Source organism: Meles meles, chromosome 14 (genome assembly GCF_922984935.1).
Source record: "Meles meles chromosome 14, mMelMel3.1 paternal haplotype, whole genome shotgun sequence".
NCBI lineage: Eukaryota > Metazoa > Chordata > Mammalia > Carnivora > Mustelidae > Meles > Meles meles.
The window spans coordinates 73278484-73298115 of NC_060079.1; positions in this window are offsets into that span (position 1 = coordinate 73278484).

A 19632-nucleotide genomic window follows, 5' to 3' on the forward strand; every position below is an offset into this window, starting at 1 on the left:
ATTGTGCCCCACTGGAAATCCACCTCTCATCTTCTCCACCCCTGCTCATCTCCAGGTAACCACTGCCCTGCTTTCTATTATTATAGATTGGTTGGCATTTTCTAGAATCTTATAAAAATGAAATCATATAGTGTGTATACTTGTCTAGCTTTTTCCCTCAACCTAGTGATCTCGAAATTTTTCCATGCTGCTACATGAATCAATATATTTTTTTTTGCTCTTTAGTGACGAGTACTGTTCCATTATAGGGAGATGCCACAATCTGTTGACCCATTCACGTTTTGATGGATATTTGGATTATTTCTGGAATTAGGCTTTAACAAATAAAGCTGCTGCAAATGTATATATAAGTATTTGTGCAGATAATTACTTTCATTTTTCTTAGCTAAATTCCCAGGAATGAAATTATGGTTTATGTGATTGGTATTTGTATAATGGCCTGTTTTCCAAATGGTGGTATCATTTTGCATCCCACCAGCAACGTATGAGTTCCAGTTGCTCCAAATCCTTGCCAACTCTGTTATTTTCAGTGTTCGAATAAAATACAATTTTATCTCTTCCTTTTCCATCCGTTGACCTTGGATTTCTTTTCCTTGCCTTGTTTTACCCACTAGAGAACCTCCAATAGAGTGATGAATAAAAGTGGTGAGAGAGGACCTCATTGCCATGTTCCTCATCTGAGGGGGGAAGCATTCACCCTTTCACCGCTAAGTATTGTGCTAACAATAGATTTTTCATAATGTCCTCTACCAGGATGAAAAATTTGCTTCAATTCCTAGTTTCTTAGAGTTTTTATCATGAATAAATATTGCATCTTATCACATGCCTTTCCTTGACCTATTGGGATGATGATAAGATTCCTTTTTTTTAATAGATTTTATTTTTTAAGAGCAACTCTGGCTTCACAGCAAAATTGAGTAGAAGATACACAAATTCCCCATATTCTTTGTATCCTGTTAACATGGTACATTGACCTTCAAATATGAAACCAATGATACACTCCTGGGATAAACCCCATTTGGTCATAACACATTATCCCTTTAATATATTGGTGGATTTGACTTACTACATTTTTTTTTCAGGATGAAGCACCTGTACAGATTTTGATGAAAAATGGGGAAGAAAACTTGACAGTTCTAGGTGAATAAACACAGCATCAGGGGATAAACAGGATGAAAGAGACATTACCTGTTTTAAACTTTTGAGAAGGTAATCCTAGCCAAAGACTAATGGTTTGAGAATTCCCGTCAGTTTTCCCACCAGACAGTCCAGATCGAAAATGCTAGACTACATTCCAAGTGTTACTCTATGCACTCAAGACAAAACAATAAGCTAAGGTGAAGAGAATATCAGATCACAGCTTTATTATGGACATAACTACTTAGTTCAAAAATCAGCTATTTCCTAAAAGAAGTCAAGCCATTTATTACCACACTGGCTAAACAAATAGTTATTTGAATGTGTATTTTCTTTCCATTTTTTTTCAGCTTTTATTTTTAATGTCATGTAGGCCTCTTACTTTTTCAGGGACTGGATCAAATTTATAATAGAAATAAAACAAAGTTAAAAACAAAGGAAATTTTATCAAACATCATCCTATAAACAGGATTATTTATTCATCAGGAAGTTTTCAAATAAACTCTTTTGGCTATAAATCATAAGAATTTGCAAAGAAACCCAATAAATATAAAGCCTCCTCCTCTCTTACCATGCCTTTTACCCACTCCCACTCTTCCATCTGCCTGGACTCCAACACACAGAACAGGAAGAGATTGGAAACCCACCAATTCCATGCTCTTGGCAAGACTTTCAGGAGCCACAGTTTCCAGGCTTAAGGATTAATGATCCTAAATTTTGATGACATCATAACATGTTACGGAGAGTTTGGGGCCTAAAGGAACCATTGTAAGTAGAAAGTCTTGAGGTTATTTTCTGCAAAAATATGTTTGCCAAGAAGTTTGGCCAAAGAACAGTTCTATCTAGACCAGCTAATTTCTGCAGGAAGACATGTGATTTCCAGTGTACACATCTCTAGTAAGCTTCAATCTCTCTTTTCCTTTTCAATTCCTTCTCCCTTTCACACTCCTCTTCCCTTGCCCCCTCCCCTTTCTCTCTCTCTCTCTGTGTGTGTGTGTGTGTGTGTGTGTGTGTGTGTGTGTCTTAAATAGAAGAGTAGTTAGGAGCATGGACTCTGACTCTGACTCTGGCTCAAAATCTCACTTTGTCACTTTTTAGTAAAGTGACTTTAGCTACTTCTCCACTTCTTTGTGCCTCAGTGTCCTCATCAGCAAAAGTGAGGATAATAATTGTTCTTACCTCATAAGAATGTTAAGAGAACTAAGTTAATCTACAAAAACATTTAAAATAAGCACTGGCACTTAGGAAATTCTCTGTGAGGATTGGCTGCCATCATCATCATCATCATCATCATCATCATCATCATCATCATCTAAGTAAAAAACATTGACTCCCCTGGAAGGGTAGAAAGGGAGAAGTTCTTCACCTTTTCTGCATTGCTCTTGTACTCAGCTTCCATTCTGACCACTCCCAGGTGTTAAGTACAAATCTGAGATCCCCTAGAAAGAGATCAGAAATGATCAATTCTGATGATATTGGGGAGTTTGTACAGAAGGGAAGACTGTCACATTTGTGTGGGGTATGGCCACGTGGTCATGACCAGTCTAGTTCTTGACACCTCAACTCCACCTACCATGAGGGAAACACAACTAACAATATTCTCGACATCTTCCAGGACAGCCGTGTCCTCTCCATGTAACTGCCCTTCTAGCTGTGTTATGGAGCTTGTCACCAGATTCACAAGGCAATGGCACCCCCCTGTCCCCACCACAATCCTATGGACCCCTTTTCCCTACTTTTCCTCTTCCTTTCCCTCCCTCATTTCCTTTTCCCTTTATTCTCCCCCACCCACCCCTGTTTTCAGCAACACTTCCCACTGCCCCTGACATCTAGGACCTAAAATGTTGCAGCCACTAAAACAGAAGACACCTTTCCACCTGGACCCTCTTTCTCACTTACATGAAGCTACCTGCACAATTTCATACAGAGAATTATGTAATTTTGAATTAAAAAAAGAAAAAAGAAAGAGGGAAGAGTAAAGGAGAAAAGGAAAACTTATCTATAGTTCTACCATCAATATTTTGGTATATTTTCTAACATTTTCCCATGCACAGATTTTTATATTCCCGGGGAATACCATGTATTGCTATTGTGTGATAATACCGCAATTAAATCTGCCTTTTTCACTTAGCACCATTTCTTAAGCATTTTCCAAAATAGTATATATACATCACAAATAAACTTGTTGTGTTCAATTTGCATCACTTAAAATACAGATGCCAAAGCTGTCTTCATCTATTCTCTGTTACTATTTCAGTTATTTCCAGTTTTTCACTATTATCATTAGCAATGAACATCTTTGTGCTTTTAGCTTTTTACATATTTAGATGTATTTATTTAGGATCCCATGAGTGAGATCAGAGAGTATCAACATTTCTAAGCTATGTGTTTCCAAAATGTTCTCCCAAAAAAACCATATTGATTTCAACCACTTATGTGTTATTCGGTCATTAATTCCTTTAACAAAATTTATTGAACATCTACTCTGTGCAGGCACTAACTATCTGGATGCTGTGAATATAATAGAAAAGGCAGACTTGAAGCTTCCTTTCCTTCCAGCCGTCTACAGGAACATTCTCCTTCTGCGCCCAGGAGCGAGCCCTCCCTTACAGAGCTGATGTGATGGCATTTAGGTGTTTAAAAATGCACTGACGGCTCCTACAGGAAAGTGGTTTGTAAAGTTGGCTATAAGCATTCAAAAATGTTCACTTTATACAACTCTATAAATAAGTATTATAATAGCTCTTTTGGGCACATAAGGAAAATGAGGTCAAATTTATGATAAAAAGCAGGACTCAAACCAGTCTGTTGACTTTCAGATTTCATTCTTTAACCAATATACTACACTATTTCCCATTTTTGCAGCTTTTGTCTTCAGGACCTGCCCTTAATTTCCCATTTTGCAACAAATTCTTTGTTACTGGTTAATTCTCTAATTCCTTACTTCAGGGATCCTCTCTTCCTCCCCAATTCAACTTTCATGTCATGATTCTTCACCTCAGACAATCAATCTGTCACTGACCTCCTAAATCTTTTGCTTTTGTTCCATGTCAACCTCTCAGCAGATCTCAACCCTGAAAAATCCGGACTAGTGTCAAACCCCAATCCCCAAACATTTTGTTTTGTTTTGTTTTCCTTCAGTTCTCTGAATTCACTGTCCTCCTTCTCATCTCCGGAACTCTGAGCACCATTTAACCTCTGCCTGAATCACTCTTTTTTCCACATCTTTGTCCAACTAATTCTTACTTATTCTTCATAAGTGGGCTTGTGAGTCGCTTCCTCCAGGAAGCCCCACAACCTCTTCGATGTGTTCCCACAATTACCAGAACACTTATTACACCAACTGGTCATCTCAGGTCTAATGGGCTCCTTTGCTATAGTATAAACTCAATGGAAACAGGGATCCTGGATATCTGATTTACTGCCATATACCACTCTTGCCTGGTACCTGGCAACTGTTAGGTCTCTATTGTTCATTATAAAATGAATGAATATGGGCGCCTGGGTGGCTCAGTGGGTTAAAGCCTCTGCCTTCAGCTCAGGTCATGATCCCAGGGTCCTGGGATCGAGCCCCGCATCGGGCTCTCTGCTCCACAGGGAGCCTGCTTCCCCCTCTCTCTCTGCCTGCCTCTCTGCCTACTTGTGGTTTCTCTCTGTCAAATAGATAAAATATTTAAAAAAAAAATGAATGAATATTCTAGGGATGCCTGGGTGGCTCAGTAGGTTAAGCCACTGCCTTCAGCTCAGGTCATGATCCCAAAGTCCTGGGATCAAGTCCCGCATTGGTCTCCTTGCTTGGCGGGGAGCCTGCTTCTCTTTCCGCCTCTGCCTGCTTACACACTCGCTCTCTCTCTCGCTCTGACAAATAAATAAATAAAAATCTTTTTAAAAAATAAATAAATAAATAAATAAGATGAGTGAATATTCTAAAAATTGTCCTTCATGGAGATGCTCTGTCGATAATAATGGATAATTTCTCAAACTCTACAGTTTAAATATCTTGGGTGGTTTCCTTTTCATGGGTTTAATACTACGTACAAGAGTGTGTACCTATTCTCATGTTCTTTAATCTGCAGATATAAGTTAAATATATTTATTATCTAGCCTGATGGAAACACATTTTGTTCGGACTGATGGCATTTATTAATGCCTGTTTATTAATGACTATGGATATTAAATAAGAAACTTCATGGAATTTGAACTGTTTCAGTGAGTCTATCTGGTGTCTGTATTTTATCATTTTTTCTTAGATTTTTTTATGGTGGTAGAATACACATAACATAATACTCACCATTTTAACAAACTCTGAGTTCAGTAATGTTAAGTACATTCACACTGCTGTGCAACTAATCTCCAAAACTCTTGTGTCTTCTCATTTTTGTAGTAAGCTGAGAGACTAAAAATACTTCTGCAAATGCCTCTTTCCCAGAACAGGAGTGTCTAGATTTTTCAAATTCAAAAACATTTTATTAATATCAAAAAAGTTCACAGAACCCTGCCAGATACTAGCCAAGCTGTTGACACATGCAAAAATAAACTATTAACTCAATACAACATTTAGAATGATTTGAATTTTACTAATCACAACAAAATCTTTATATAAAGTGCAGTAGAAAGGGTTTGAATTTGCTTTCAGTCCCCCAAGTCATAGGGGGTGGACTTCTAGCAGAAAAAGCCACAGATCATGGAACCAAGAGTAGCCACCTGACTCATTGAGCTAATCTAATTCCTTCACCAAGAACTTAAAATTAGCAGAAAGACAGTGATAGAGATGGGTTGATCAATGATCGATTCACTGTGTTCATGGAATCAAACCATAAGATAAATTCGGAAACAGTGGATGATCACAATTTGCAGGTTCATCTGCACCACAGTTCTATGTGGGGGGTAATTATTCCCATGTTACAGACGACAAAACTGAGGCTTGGAGGGGTTTTGAGCCTTGAAACCGGACACCGTTTCTCAATATGGCTTTTCTGCCCGGTGGAATACTCTTGAAACTGGGCTGTCCCTGGGATATCATCTGTCTGCCCTTCCGTTGAACTGTGAGCTCCCTGAGATTTCAGACAATGTCCTGCTCCACAGGTGCTCGCGAAATGTTTCTGAAGCAAGTGAGTGAAATTATACCTGGTACTATGTGAGGTTACAGGGAGTCATAGAAAAGTGGTCCACAGGAAACCTACCCAACTTATCCAAGAGTTGGAGAAATGCACTTAATGTTTCTGAAAGACACCAAGACCGTGTACAGCTTAGCATCCATCCTACAAGAATTTGGAGAAGGAAAATGATTGATGTGTTTTGTGTCAACCTAACCCAAGTATGATTAATGAGATAAATAAAGCTGTAACAAAAGTCTTCTTTTGAGGCACTCCAAAGCAAAGGCAGACCAAATGATGTCTTCATTGTCTGGGTGTTTTTATTCAAACACTGATTAACATGAACTTGAAATGTGACTTCTGGGGTCATAAACTTTATGTATTCCTGTCATCAAAGTTTTTGAGGGTCTATTAATTGAACTATGTTCCACTCCACAGTAATTGCATGATATCAAAGAAAATAATGAGTTACTTCTTCAGGGGTTGGAAAATAAAAAAGGCTGTTGAAGTGAGATCTGAATGATTTATACACCAGGATCCAAAAATGCTTTGGTCTTTGAGAATATTCTACATGTAAATCTCCCCTCAACACGTTTAAATTATGCTTCAACCTATTTTTAACACAGTCATAATCCTAATGGCTCTCAAAAACTTGAAATCATAATCATAAAACATCATTTCAGGACTTCAAGTCAAACTCTATATTAAATATTGATATTTAAGAACCTGTCAGAATCGACAGCCTCCACATCCTGGAGATATAAATGAGAAAACTTTATTTGAGGAAAGTGGGTGGGGGGTGGGCTAGATGGAGGATGGGTATTCAAGAGGGTACTTGTGATAGGCACTAGGTGTTGGATGTACGGGACGAATTACTGAATTCTACTCCAGAAACCAATTCTTCACTGTATGTTAACTAACAAGATTAAAAAAAAAAAAAGAGTCAAATAAAAGACTTTAATAAAGAAAAAAAAGAAAACTTTATGGGATTACAAAGCCAGGGAGAAATTTTTCTCTAGTGTTATTGATAGATGTCCCAATCTGTCTTCAGATCAAGCAGACAAGTATCCAATTTATTCATAGAACACATTTCACACCTCCTCTGTGTCATGAGTTGAATATTCTTCCTACAACATATTGTATCAAAATGCATAACTGAGATTGGTTCTGTTATAAATTGTTTAAGTATAACAAAATTCTGGGGTGCCTGGGTGGCTTAGTGGTTAAGCATCTGCCTTTGGCTCAGGTCAGGACCCCAGGGTCCTGGGATCGAGCCCCACATCAGGCTCCCTGCTCACTGGGAAGCCTGTGTCTCCCTCTCCCACTCTTCCTGCTTGTGTTCCCTCTCTCGCTATGTCTCTCTCTGTCAAATAAATAAATAAAATACAAATAATAAAAAAAACAAAATTCTGAAATCAGATTAGTATTTACTGTGAGACAATTAATTTCCATCATTTCAGCCATCATGTCTCTGGTGCTTTGTTACTACAGCCCTGGGAGCCAGCCAGCTGTCTTGTAGAATATTCCATATTCTAGATTTGAAAGTGTTTTTGCTGTCCTGTTGTATAACTTGCTCCTCTTTCTCCTATATTTCCTGTAACTTGAAAGTTACATCTAAAAGCTTGATTGGATTTAAATCAAAGATTTTTATTGAGACTATGTCCTGGGTGCTTCTAGGCACCTCATGTGGTATCCCGTCAAAGACATCGTAATATCAGGTGGTCCTTCTGTGGTGACATTAACTTGGATCTCATGACTAAGGCATGTTTTTCATGAGTTAAAAATTGCTTGGCTGCTTCACAAACACCACGGAGGTGTATTTCCATCCGCGGGGCTCTCCTTCCTATCCTTCTGCTTGTTCCTCTGGGGACCTCCATCCCCTTTTCCATCTGAACCCAATGGAAACTTCAATCACAGCACCTCACTCCCCCTGTCTGAATGGGCACCTACATACCTGAACCCAGGAACTCTTTCCAAGATGGGCAGGTAACTGTCTTAGCTCAAGTTCCCGAGAAAACAGAGCCTGAGCCAAAAAAAACTCACATGAAAAGCCACCAGAGAAGAATGCAGTCCCCAGAGACCCAGAGGAGGAAACAAAAGGGAGTAAGAATGGAAAGAACAAAAAGTAACAATCGCGTGGTATAGTCCTGTGCTGGCCACAGCGCCGACAAAACTCTGGTTGTCCTGGAAGACGTCTCCAGAGACAATGTGGACACTGCGTGACCCAACAGTCCATCGGGGAGGAAACAGGGAGAACCAGTTCTCCACCAGCTCCTTCCAATCTCCTGTTTCTCACTGGTCAGTCTGCATCCTGTGGGACACTAGACCCTCACGCGGTGCATCGTGTCACCTCTGGGGAGCCACTGAGAAGCCAGTAGCCACAGCAGCGTGAGTCAGGGACACTTCCTAACAAGGACCCGGGCCAGGGAAGCCAACAACATGCCGAAGTGTCCATCATGTCCTGATGCTTTCTACACCTCGGCCATGACACGGAAATCCCAGAAATAATCAGCAAAAGCCATGAGTGAGGAATGTGATCTGTGGCTCTGAGGTTTCCGCAGGGGGCATTGTTTTATCCCGAGGGCGTCCTGAGCAGCGAGCAAGCGGCACGGCGCTGGGATGTAGGTGATGTACGTGTGTTTATCACTAGGTGGTGGTACAGCATCACGCTCAGCCCTTCCCTCCCCAGCACGGGGAGAACAGACGGATTCACGCACAGCTAAATCATTACCAACTTTTCCTTCCACTTCAGATGCCGCTGAGCCTTCTGTCACAGGGCAGGGCAACCCAGGCAACCGACCTCCAAAGGCTGCTCAAGTTAATGATTTATGGATCTTGTTGGCTGAGGTTTTCCACCAAATCCTTGGGTTCGATTGAACTGAACTTCCGGTAGTTTAAAACAAGACAAAACAAAACAAAGCAAAACTGGTTAGCCCTGCTGGAACTCTAAACAAAGAAAAATAAAGCTCCGTGTTTATAATCATCTACCTCATCTACCCCGGGGCCAGTGGCTCCGTGGATCCCAGGAGGGGTACTAGGAGAAGAGGAGGAGAAGGAAGAGAAGGAGGAGGAGACGCCGTGATGCCTCAGAGGGAAGGACCAGCCGGTGGGCAGCTGGTGCAGGTGAGGCAGTTCTAGTCTGTGATCTCACGCGGGGCCCTACAGCTTGGCTTCTGCTCGCCTAAGTCATGGGTCTCCGGGAGGCCAGCAGAGAGTTGCAGCAACCAGTTCCAGCTACCAGAGACTGGGACGGTGAGTCAGCACTTCAAGTTCATATGCAAATGACCCTTGCCGCTAATGCACCTAGAGAAAAAGCCTTGTTGAGTTTCCTGAAAGGTCCAGACCTCTGGAGGCTTTTGCTAAAGAGTATGTGGCCGTCAGTTTATGCCACTTAATCCTTAATCCACCAAATCACCAGATTATTTCACAATCAATTTGATTTTATAGCATAACTGCGTATTAAAGAAAAAGCTCAAAATGCAATGGGACGCTCACGTGTATCAAGCGCCTCGAGGAAAATCTAACTTGCATTGTTTGGGAGGATTTTTTCTTCTTTTTTTTTTGGTAATTCCAGTATAATTAATACACAGCATTATGTTAGTTTCAGACATACAATATAGTCATTCAACAATTCTGCGCATTGCTCAGTGCTCATTGTGGTGTGTTCTTAATCCTCTTCACCTATTTTACCCACCCCCACCCCACCCCACCCCCCAACCCTCCCACACCCCAACACCGCGCCCTCTCTGGTAACCATCTGTTTGTTCTCCACAGTTAAAGAGTCTGTTTTTGGTTTGTCTCTTTGTTTCTTTGTTCATTTGTTTTGTTTCTTAAATTCCACATCTGAGTGAAATCATAGAGTATTTGTCTTTCTCTGACTGACCTATTTCATCTACCCTCTAGGTCCACCCATGTAGTTGCGTAGACAAGATTTCGTTATTTTATGGCTAATATTCCATTGTATGTCTACACCACATCTTCATCCATTCATCTGTCGATGGATATGTCGGCTGCTTCCATATCTTGGCTCTTGTAAATAATGCTGCATTAAACAAAAGGGTGCATATACGTTTCCAAATTAGTGTTTTCATGTTCTTTGAGTAAATACCCAGTAGTGGAATTAAAGGATCATATGGTAATTCTGTTTTTAATGCTTTGAGGACCCTTCATACTCTTTTCCACAGTGTCTGCACCAGTTTGCATTCCCAACAACGCTGTACAAGAGTTCCTTTTTCTCCACATCCTCGCCAACCTTGGTTGTTTCTTGTGTTTTTGATTTTAGCTATTCTGACAGGTATGAGGAGATACCTCTTTGTGGTTTTAGTTTGCGCTTCTCCGATGATGCGTGATTGAGCATCTTTTCATGTGTCTATTGGCCATCTGGATATCTTCTTCGGGAAAACGTTCATGTCTTCTGCCCGTTTTTGGCTTTCTGGTGTTGAGTTGTGTAAGTTCTTTATATATTTTGCATGTTAACCCCTTATTGGAGATATCATTTGCAAATCTCTTCTCTCATTCACTGGGTTATCTTTTTGTTTTGTCGATGGTTTCCAAAGCTGTGCAAAAGCTTTTTATTTTGATGTGATCTGACTAGTTTAATTTTGCTCTTGTTTCCCTTGCCAGAGGAGACATATCTAGAAAAATGTGTCTATGGCTAATATCAAAGAGATTGCTGCCTGTACTTCTTCTGTGAATTTTATGGTTTCAGGTCTCACATTTAGGTCTTTATTCCATTCTGAGTTGACTTTTGTGTATGGTGTAAGAAAGTGGTCCCATTTCATTGCCCTGTGTGTAGCTGTCCAGTTCTCCAGTTTTCCCAATGCTATTTGTTGAAGAGACCGTCTTTTTCCCATTAACTTGTGTCGGTTTTTTTGTTTTGTTTTGTTTTGCTTAGTCCTAGCATGTTCCAGAAGTCCCCTGACTCAATTTTAGGGGAGTCAGTCACCAGTGGACCCTAAAGTAAGGGGAGGAGTGTGGAGGGCAGGTCGCACTGGAGGTCACAAAAGAGGCAGATCTCAGACCATCTGCGTTCTAAGTGTGTGGCTGTCCAGGAGGAGGAGGAGATCATACAAGTGCTCTCCAGGTGCCCCCTGAAACAGCAGCCAGAAGAGTTGAAACAGCCAAGCTGTGAGACATTTGTCCCTGCGAGCCCGAGCAAGGCAGGGGCCAGCCTCCCTCAGCAATCCACAGGAACTGCCACGGACCTCAGTCAGCATCACACCAGCATCCCTCTCTCAGGAGGTGCAGGACCAAATGTCCTCACCGACCAGGTGAATGCAAGTGAGGCTGAAGAGTTCACAGGGCTGTGCCTTCCCAGAGGAGGTATCCTTTCCTCAATTGTAGAAAGTTTCTGGGGCGCCTGGGTGGCTCAGTCAGTGAAGCACATCCTACCCTTAGTTTCAGCTCAGGTCGTGATCTCATGGCGTCGGGCTCCACACTCGGTGTGAAGTCTGCTTGAGGTTCTCTCTCCCTCTCCTTCCCCACCCCCTGAAATAAATAAATCTAAGAAAAAAAGTCTCTGCAGGGCGTGGTTCTGACAGTGACTATGTGCAACAAGAAGGAGCAGTGGCAATAAAGAACTGATGAAAGTTTGGTTTTGACACCCAGCCACTTACCTACCCACCCCCCCATCATGGGATTCTATAACCCTCAGGTTCCTGAACAGTTTGGGGGAAGGATGGCCCCAAGAAGGAGATACTGACCTTTCTTCCAGTCAAGAACATATGATCTTGGGTTAGTTTTAATTCCTTAAAGAGATGAGACCATGTTTGCACCCCCAGTTTGGGAAGGAAGTCGTGCCATTAACACTCAGAATAATACTCCAATGGGCAAAGCAGATACTGCTTCTTGCTGATGACAAACTGAGGCTTAAAGAGATTACATAACATAGATTACATAGAAAAGATTACATAACTGTTACATACAATGAAAGGGTTGAAACTACCCACATCCTTTCCCAATACTTCAATCTGATATGTTTTGGAGCCACAGTCTTGCTTTAATAATTAATTCATATAGCCTCACAGATAACTATGGGATATTATAGTCAATTATACCATAAAAATAATCATTAAAAACAAATATTGCAAATGATTTCCCAATTTGGCCAGCTGAGACATTGGGTAGATCCCCTGAACCACAATTTCCACATCTACAAAATCTACACATGAAGGGACTTGACTTAATTCACAACTGCAGAATTCCCATAATCTGAACAAAAATAAGCAGTGAGCATAAAACAGAAATGAAAACAGCCTCACAACAACACGGCTAAGTCTTATTACCCTGACTGTACAGATAAGAAAATCAAGATCTAGAGGGGCAAACCCTTAGACAGGATCTCTCCACTTCTAAGTGGAGAGCCAGAAGGCATGAACATCTGGATGCAAAGCCCACGCTCACTGATACCCCCCATTCCTGTATCAGTCATGCACACAGGACACTGTTCCTTGTGCTCCCCTGCCAGAGGCTCACAATCTGATTTGGTGCAACATACGTCAGGAGGAACCATCCATCATTCACACACTTGTGAGAATTTGTTCATATATAGTCATTCAAGGAATATGGTATTTGGTGGAAAACTAAGAATGCAGATGATTTGAAAAAACATAATATTTGATAAGTAATCCTGGAAGAAGAATAGGGGCTGCCATGGAATGAGGGAATTCAGGCAGCTGGAAGATTCTGGAAGTCAGCTCAGAGTAGCAGTTGCAGACCAATGTTCCACAGATGTATTTTTGGTTAGCACAGCACATTTTTATAATTGAATGAGTTGCTGACATTTTTTAATGTTTTCCTTTTTTAAAAAATCCAAATTTCCAGACCAGACCATGCATATCCACTTAACAACCATAAGCTGGAGCTGAGAAGCCATGTGCCCCTGCATCCTTCCTTCTCTTCAGTCACCATTCCATCTTTCTATGAGCTTACGTTAGCTGCCTCATCATCCACTCCCCGTAGACATTTGTGGGGGTTGGCAACCTGGTCCTGAAGGCTTTGAACTGGGAAAGGAAGGAGAGTGACTCCAGCAGGTAGGATGGGGAAAGTCAGACAAGACAATAGGACAGTATTAAAAACAACTTCCCATAATTCAGAATTTTGTAAATGAGATTGGCCACCACTGTGCCATTAAGAACCTGCCTCAGTCCAGAGAAGGGCTCAAGCTAAGCAAAATGATGGTTTAAATGTAATACCAGGACTTTGGGGTGCCTGGGTGGCTCAGTGGGTTAGAGTCTCTGCCTTTGGCTCAGGTCATGATCCCAGGGTCCTGGGATCGAGCCCCACATTGGGCTCTCTGCTCGGCGGGGAGCCTGCTTCCTCTTCTGCCTGCCTCTCTGCCTACTTGTGATCTCTGGCTGTCAAATAAATAAATAAAATCTTTAAATAAAATAAAATAAATGTAATACCAGGACTAAGATCAGAGTACTGAAAATTAGGCCCAGGATCAACTGCTCATTGTCCCAGCTCCTATATTGTTCTGCCTCTCTGATAGCCTATTACCAATCCTTACTTAATCTCCAGATTCTCTCTTACCCTACTTCTGCAACAAGATTCACTGAAACCCCAGTCTTGGGACTCATTCTTGGATTCCAAGTCCACTTCTGTCACGGAGTCAGTGACCCAGCTGTAAGTCACAGTGCTGGCTGCATTATTCCACACTTCCCTCAATCACAAATAGTTTATTGGGGCAAAAGTTGTTGTTTGTCTCACTATTGGACTCAGCAGGAAAAGAATCTCATCTGAGAATTCAGAACCACAGCGTGGACCTTACTCCATATTCTAATACAGATATTACTATATATTCTAATATATATTACCTTTATAATCCAGAAACCTCCAAGCCTAGAAATTAATATGAAAGCTAGCCCAGACCTTAATGATACCTCTGAAACTCCAGGCAGAAATCCATGAAACACTTCTGAAGAGCAAATCCTCCAAGACTACACTGGAGTCCCAAATGTAAGAAACCCCTGAACAATCAGCTCTCAATTCAAAATTATTGATAAGAAAATATGCACCAAGAACAAAAGTAAGCATGTGCAACAAATACCAACATTTTATCCTCTGAAGATTCATTTAAGAGTCATCTGAACTTAAATAATTATGTTTAAGATTAAAAAACACAGAAGAAAAATTAAATGCATAAACACCCTGAAAAAAAAACAGACCATATTTTTTAAAGGGCCAAATAGAGCTTTTAAAATTATGAAAAAGACTCATTGAGGGGCACCTGGATGGCTCAGTTGGTTAGATGCTGACTCTTGGTTTCAGCTCAGGTCATGATCCCAGGTTTATGAGATCGAGTCCCGCATTGGGCTCCATGCTCAGTGAGGAGTCTGCTTGAGATTTTCTCTCCCTCCTCCTCTGCTCCTCCCCCAACTCAGGCTCACTTGCAAATGCTCGTGCGCACACACTCTCTCTCTAAAATAAATAAATAAAATCTTTCTTTTAAAAGTCTGTCATGGAAAGGGACACCTGGGTGGCTCAGTGGGTTAAAGCCTCTGCCTTTAGCTCAGGTCATGATCTCAGGGTCCTGGGGTCGAGCCCCACATCGGGCTCTCTGCTCTGCAGGGAGCCTGTTTCCTTCTCTCTCTCTGCCTGCCTCTCTGCCTACTTGTGATCTCTGTCTGTCAAATAAATGAATAAAAATCTTAAAAGTCTGTAATGGAAATACAAAATTTGGTTGTTGGGCTAAGCATCAAGTGCAATATAGTTGAGTCAATACTTAGTGAACATGAAGAGAAATCTGAGGACACTAAGAATTAAAAAGAGAGAAAATGGAAGAGAGAGGTTAAAAGACATGAAGGAAGGGAAAGATGGCCCAACATGTTTCTAATAAAAATTCTAATTGGGGGGGCACCTGGGTGGCTCAGTGGGTTAAAGCCTCTGTCTTTAGCTCAGGTCATGATCCAGGGTCCTGGGATTGAGCCCCACATTGGGCTCTCTGCTCTGCAGGGAGCCTGCTTCCTCCTCTCTCTCTCTGCCTCTCTGCCTACTTGTGATCTCTGTCTGCCAAGTAAATAAATTAAAAATCTTTAAAAAAAAATTCTAATTGGAACTGATACAACAGAATGCTATGACAAGAATGAATAAATGGCCACTGCATACAAAATATGGATGAATTTCATAAACATAATGTTGCATGAAAAAGACAGAAGCATACATACCACATGGTTCCATTTTTATAAAGCTCAAAAAGAGGAAAAACTAATCTATACAGATGGAAGTCAAGATGGTGATAATTCTTGATGGAAAAGGTAGATAATGACTGTAAAGAGCCTGTGGAGGCTTTGAAGTCCTAGTATTATTTTATTGTCTTCTTCCTTCCTTCCTTCCTTTCTTCCTTCCTTCTTTCCTTTCTTTTCTTTCTTTCTTTCTTTTTTTTTTTTTTTTTTTGGAGAGAGAGAGAGGGTGGGGGAGGGGCAGAGGAGAGCATCCTGAGCAGACTCCACACTCAATGCAGAGCCAGATGTGGGGCTCTATCTCACGACCCTGAGATCATGACCTGAGCCAAAATCAAGAGTTAGTCCCTTAACCAACTGAGCCACCCAGACTCCCCTGTTCTATTTCTTTTTTTTTTTAAGATTTTATTTATTTATTTGACAGAGAGAGATCACAAGTAGGCAGAGAGAGGAGGAAGCAGGCTCCCTGCTGAGCAGAGAGCCTGATGCGGGGCTCGATCCCAGGACCCTGAGATCATGACCTGAGCCGAAGGCAGAGGCTTAACCCACTGAGCCACCCAGGCGCCCCCCCCCCCACCCCGTTCTATTTCTTGATCAAGGTGCTGGTAAAGCCGGGGAATTCAGCTTGTGAATACTCATCAAAATACATTTATAACGTGTGCATTTTCCATGTATTTTATACCTCAAAAAAATTACACTTGTAGGAAAAAAAATCTTTGCAACAGAATAGAAAAAATATGCAAAAGCAATATTCTTGGATATCAAGACTGACATTTCTCTAGAAATGACAAGACATATCTTTGCAGACTCAGGACAACAATGGATCCCGAGCAGAATGAGTAAAAATAAATCCACACCTAGACATGGTGCAGTAAAACTGCAGCAAACAACAGAGAGATCTTTAAAGCCATCAGCGAGAAAAAAGAAATATCATCTACAGAGAAACCACAATGAGATTGACTGCAGCACTCGCAATGGTAGCAAAAGAAACTGTAAGACACCCAAATGATATCTTTAAATTATTGAAAGAAGGTAAAGCATCAACCTGGAATTCTAGACCCAACTAAAATGTCATCCAAGAGTGAGGACGCTTAAAAAAGGGGGGGAGGGGGGGAAATGAGGACATAATAAAGACATTTTCAAATAAGTCAAGATTAAGTATACTCACTGAAAAAATAAAGTTTAAATAAGAAAAGTTTTTTTTAAAGATTACGTATACTTGAAGAAGAAGAAAATTGAACACAGAAGTAAAGAGTAGTAAGGAGAAGGAGAGCCAAATCCTGAGTAATCAAATAAGTAAATCTAATGTCATGATGGGTTTTGAAGCATGCAAAATTTAGAAAGAGAACGGTTACAGATTGAGTTGTATCTCGCCAAATTTCATATGTTGAAGTCCCAACTCTCAACACCTCAGAATGTAACCTTATTTGGAAATAGAGTCTTTGCAGATGGAATTTGTTAGGCTAAAATGAGGTCATTACAGTAGACCCTGATTCAAAATGACTGGTGTCCTTGTAGAAAGGGGAAATTTGGACACAGAGACGTGCAGGCAGGGAGAAGATGGTGTGAAGATGAAGGGAGAGATCAGGATGATGTCTCTGCAAACCAAGGAATGCCAAAGCTTGGCCAGAAGCCACCAGAAGCTGGCGAGAAGCATGGAAAAGATTCTCTCACAGTCCCTACAAGGAACCAGTCCTGCCTTGATCTTGGATCTCTAGCCTCCAGAGCTGTGAGACAATGAATCTGCTATTTAAGCAGAGGAGGAGGAAATCCATCCAGTTATATGCTATTTTCAAGAGACACACCTACAACACAAGGACTCTCGAGGATTAAAACCAAAGAGATTTACTATACACACACTAAAAAGGAACTGCTGCAGCTATAAGTGGTACGTGGAATGAGGACCACAGCCCCCATCCAAAGCTATCCATGTCCTGATCTCCGGACCTGCGAAGATATTAGGTAACTTGGCCAAGGAAAAATGGATTGCAACTGGATTAAGGTTGCTAATCTCCTACCTGGTAAATAGGGGTATTATCCTGGATTATTCAAGTGGCCTGACATGATCACAGGGGGCCTGAGAAGTGGAAGAGGGGTGGTCAGAGAAAAATGTGACTCTGAAAAGACCCCACAGAGAAATGTAACATTGCTAGTTTTGAAGGCAGCGGAAGGGGGATGCGAGCCACGGGATATAGGTGGCCTCTGGAAGCCAGAAAAGGCAAGAGAAGAGATTCACAGCTAGGGCCTCCAAAAAGGGATACAGCCCTCTTCACACTTCAATATCAGTGCCAGAAGACCCAGGTCAGACTCGTCCTATACAGAACTACAAGATAGTAAATTGTGTTGTTTTAAGTCCTAAATTTGTAATGATTTGTTGCAACAGCAATCCAAAACTAATACAACTACATTAACAAAAAGTAAAATACACTTTGTATCCAACTGAATTATTAAGGATACAAGGGCTATGTAACCCCCATTCTGCATCTGGCTGTCCTTGAAGGACATTGCCTTAATATAGGTGAAGCAAAAATAAAAGAATTACTGTGAGGAATTGCAAATTTAAGAAACCTTTCAATAACTGATAGATTAAGCAGACAATAAATAGAATGTAGAAAATCTAAACACACAATGACAAGTTTAACTGAACAAGTATAACCCACTGCACTTTATTTACTCAGCTTAGTCTTAAATAAAAGGATATTATGAGATTATGCTTAAAAAATTCAGGAGCATATCTTGATGGAAAAGCAACATTTTTTAAAAATTGGAATATGCTACATAATAAGTATTCAGGAAGCTTTGAAATATGAAATACCATGGTTCTTCTATTGCTAAGATTATGGGTAACATTATTGTGAAAATTCTGAAATATTCTTACAGGATAATATCCAAGTTGAAGGATCATGTGATTGTGGTTTGAAATAGCTGAAAAATTGTGAGTTCAACTCATATTAATGGGTCATAGTGGCTATATGATGCATGTGTGTATTCAGGTGTCAGGTTACCTCACCAGCAGCCTGAAAATTGCACAGAAAATACCAAAGAATTCCATCAGGTTCTAACATAGGTATGTCTTCTATTTACACAGAACCAAAAGATTTTCAAGAGACCAAAAAAAAGCAAAAAACAAAAAACAAAAAACCAAAAAAAAAAAAAAACACTTGGACCAGTGTGTTGGTGGGTAGAAACCACAAGGAAATTAACAAATTAAAAATTCCTAGCAAATGACCATTGAAAAGAGATGAACCTGGTTTCACAGTGCAGCCAGGTGAAATGCATTCCCTACAGAAGAAAAGTCATCATTCCAAAGCAAAGTATTCACATGGAAGTAATTTTCTTAGCTCTAGCTGATTGCTTGGCTTCATAAAAAGAGCAAATTACCAAAAAGAGTAATTTATTTCAAATTAATTTCTTCCTTCCTTCAGACCTCTTTCTCCTAGAATTAATTTGAATGACACAAGTGTGCCTTCTACCCCAGGAAGGTCCGATGCATTTGTGAGAGCTATTCTCTGAAATCGTAAGTTGGAAACACAGGGGCTACAAGGTCACCTGGAAAGTTTGCCTTCCCTCCCTCCCCCCACTTAACTTGAAGTTCTCCTACTTCCAACCAAGCTCATCACCGATCCACATAATAAGAGCCAAATGAATGCATAAGAATGATACTCGAAATGCACACCTTGTTGTCATGTAGCTTTCCTTCACTGCAAAACTATAGGAAAAAGACGCACACATCTAGATTAACTCTAGGATGTGGGAAGTCCCTGAATTTCCTCATGTTGAGAGACAGGGAGTAACGGAGAATAAGTAGCAACTGGGTCTTCCAAGTTGAGGTGGCTGCTCTCCTGAGCCAAGAGAAAGCCTGGTCAGATTGGGCAATGGTTAGTTCCATAGCTCTGCAAGGTCGGAAGATCCAACAAAACGGAGCTGGCAATGTAGCCAGAAATAAGGCTAAAGAAGGAAGCAGAAGCTGCCTCTTATTTTAAGACCATTGTTCTTGCAGTAATTTAGCATACATCTGCATCACCTGGCAGGCTTCTGGAAACCCAGAGTCCTGGGGTCCACCCCCCGGACTGATTTAATTTCTGATTTAAGGGTTCTGGGGTGGGGCATGAGAAGGACGTGTCTAATGAGATTCCGGGAGATGCTGATGTTGTTGGTCCGCGGAACCTCACTTTGAAAATCATTGCTCTGAGATGTTTCTCTGTTATCTTCAATGT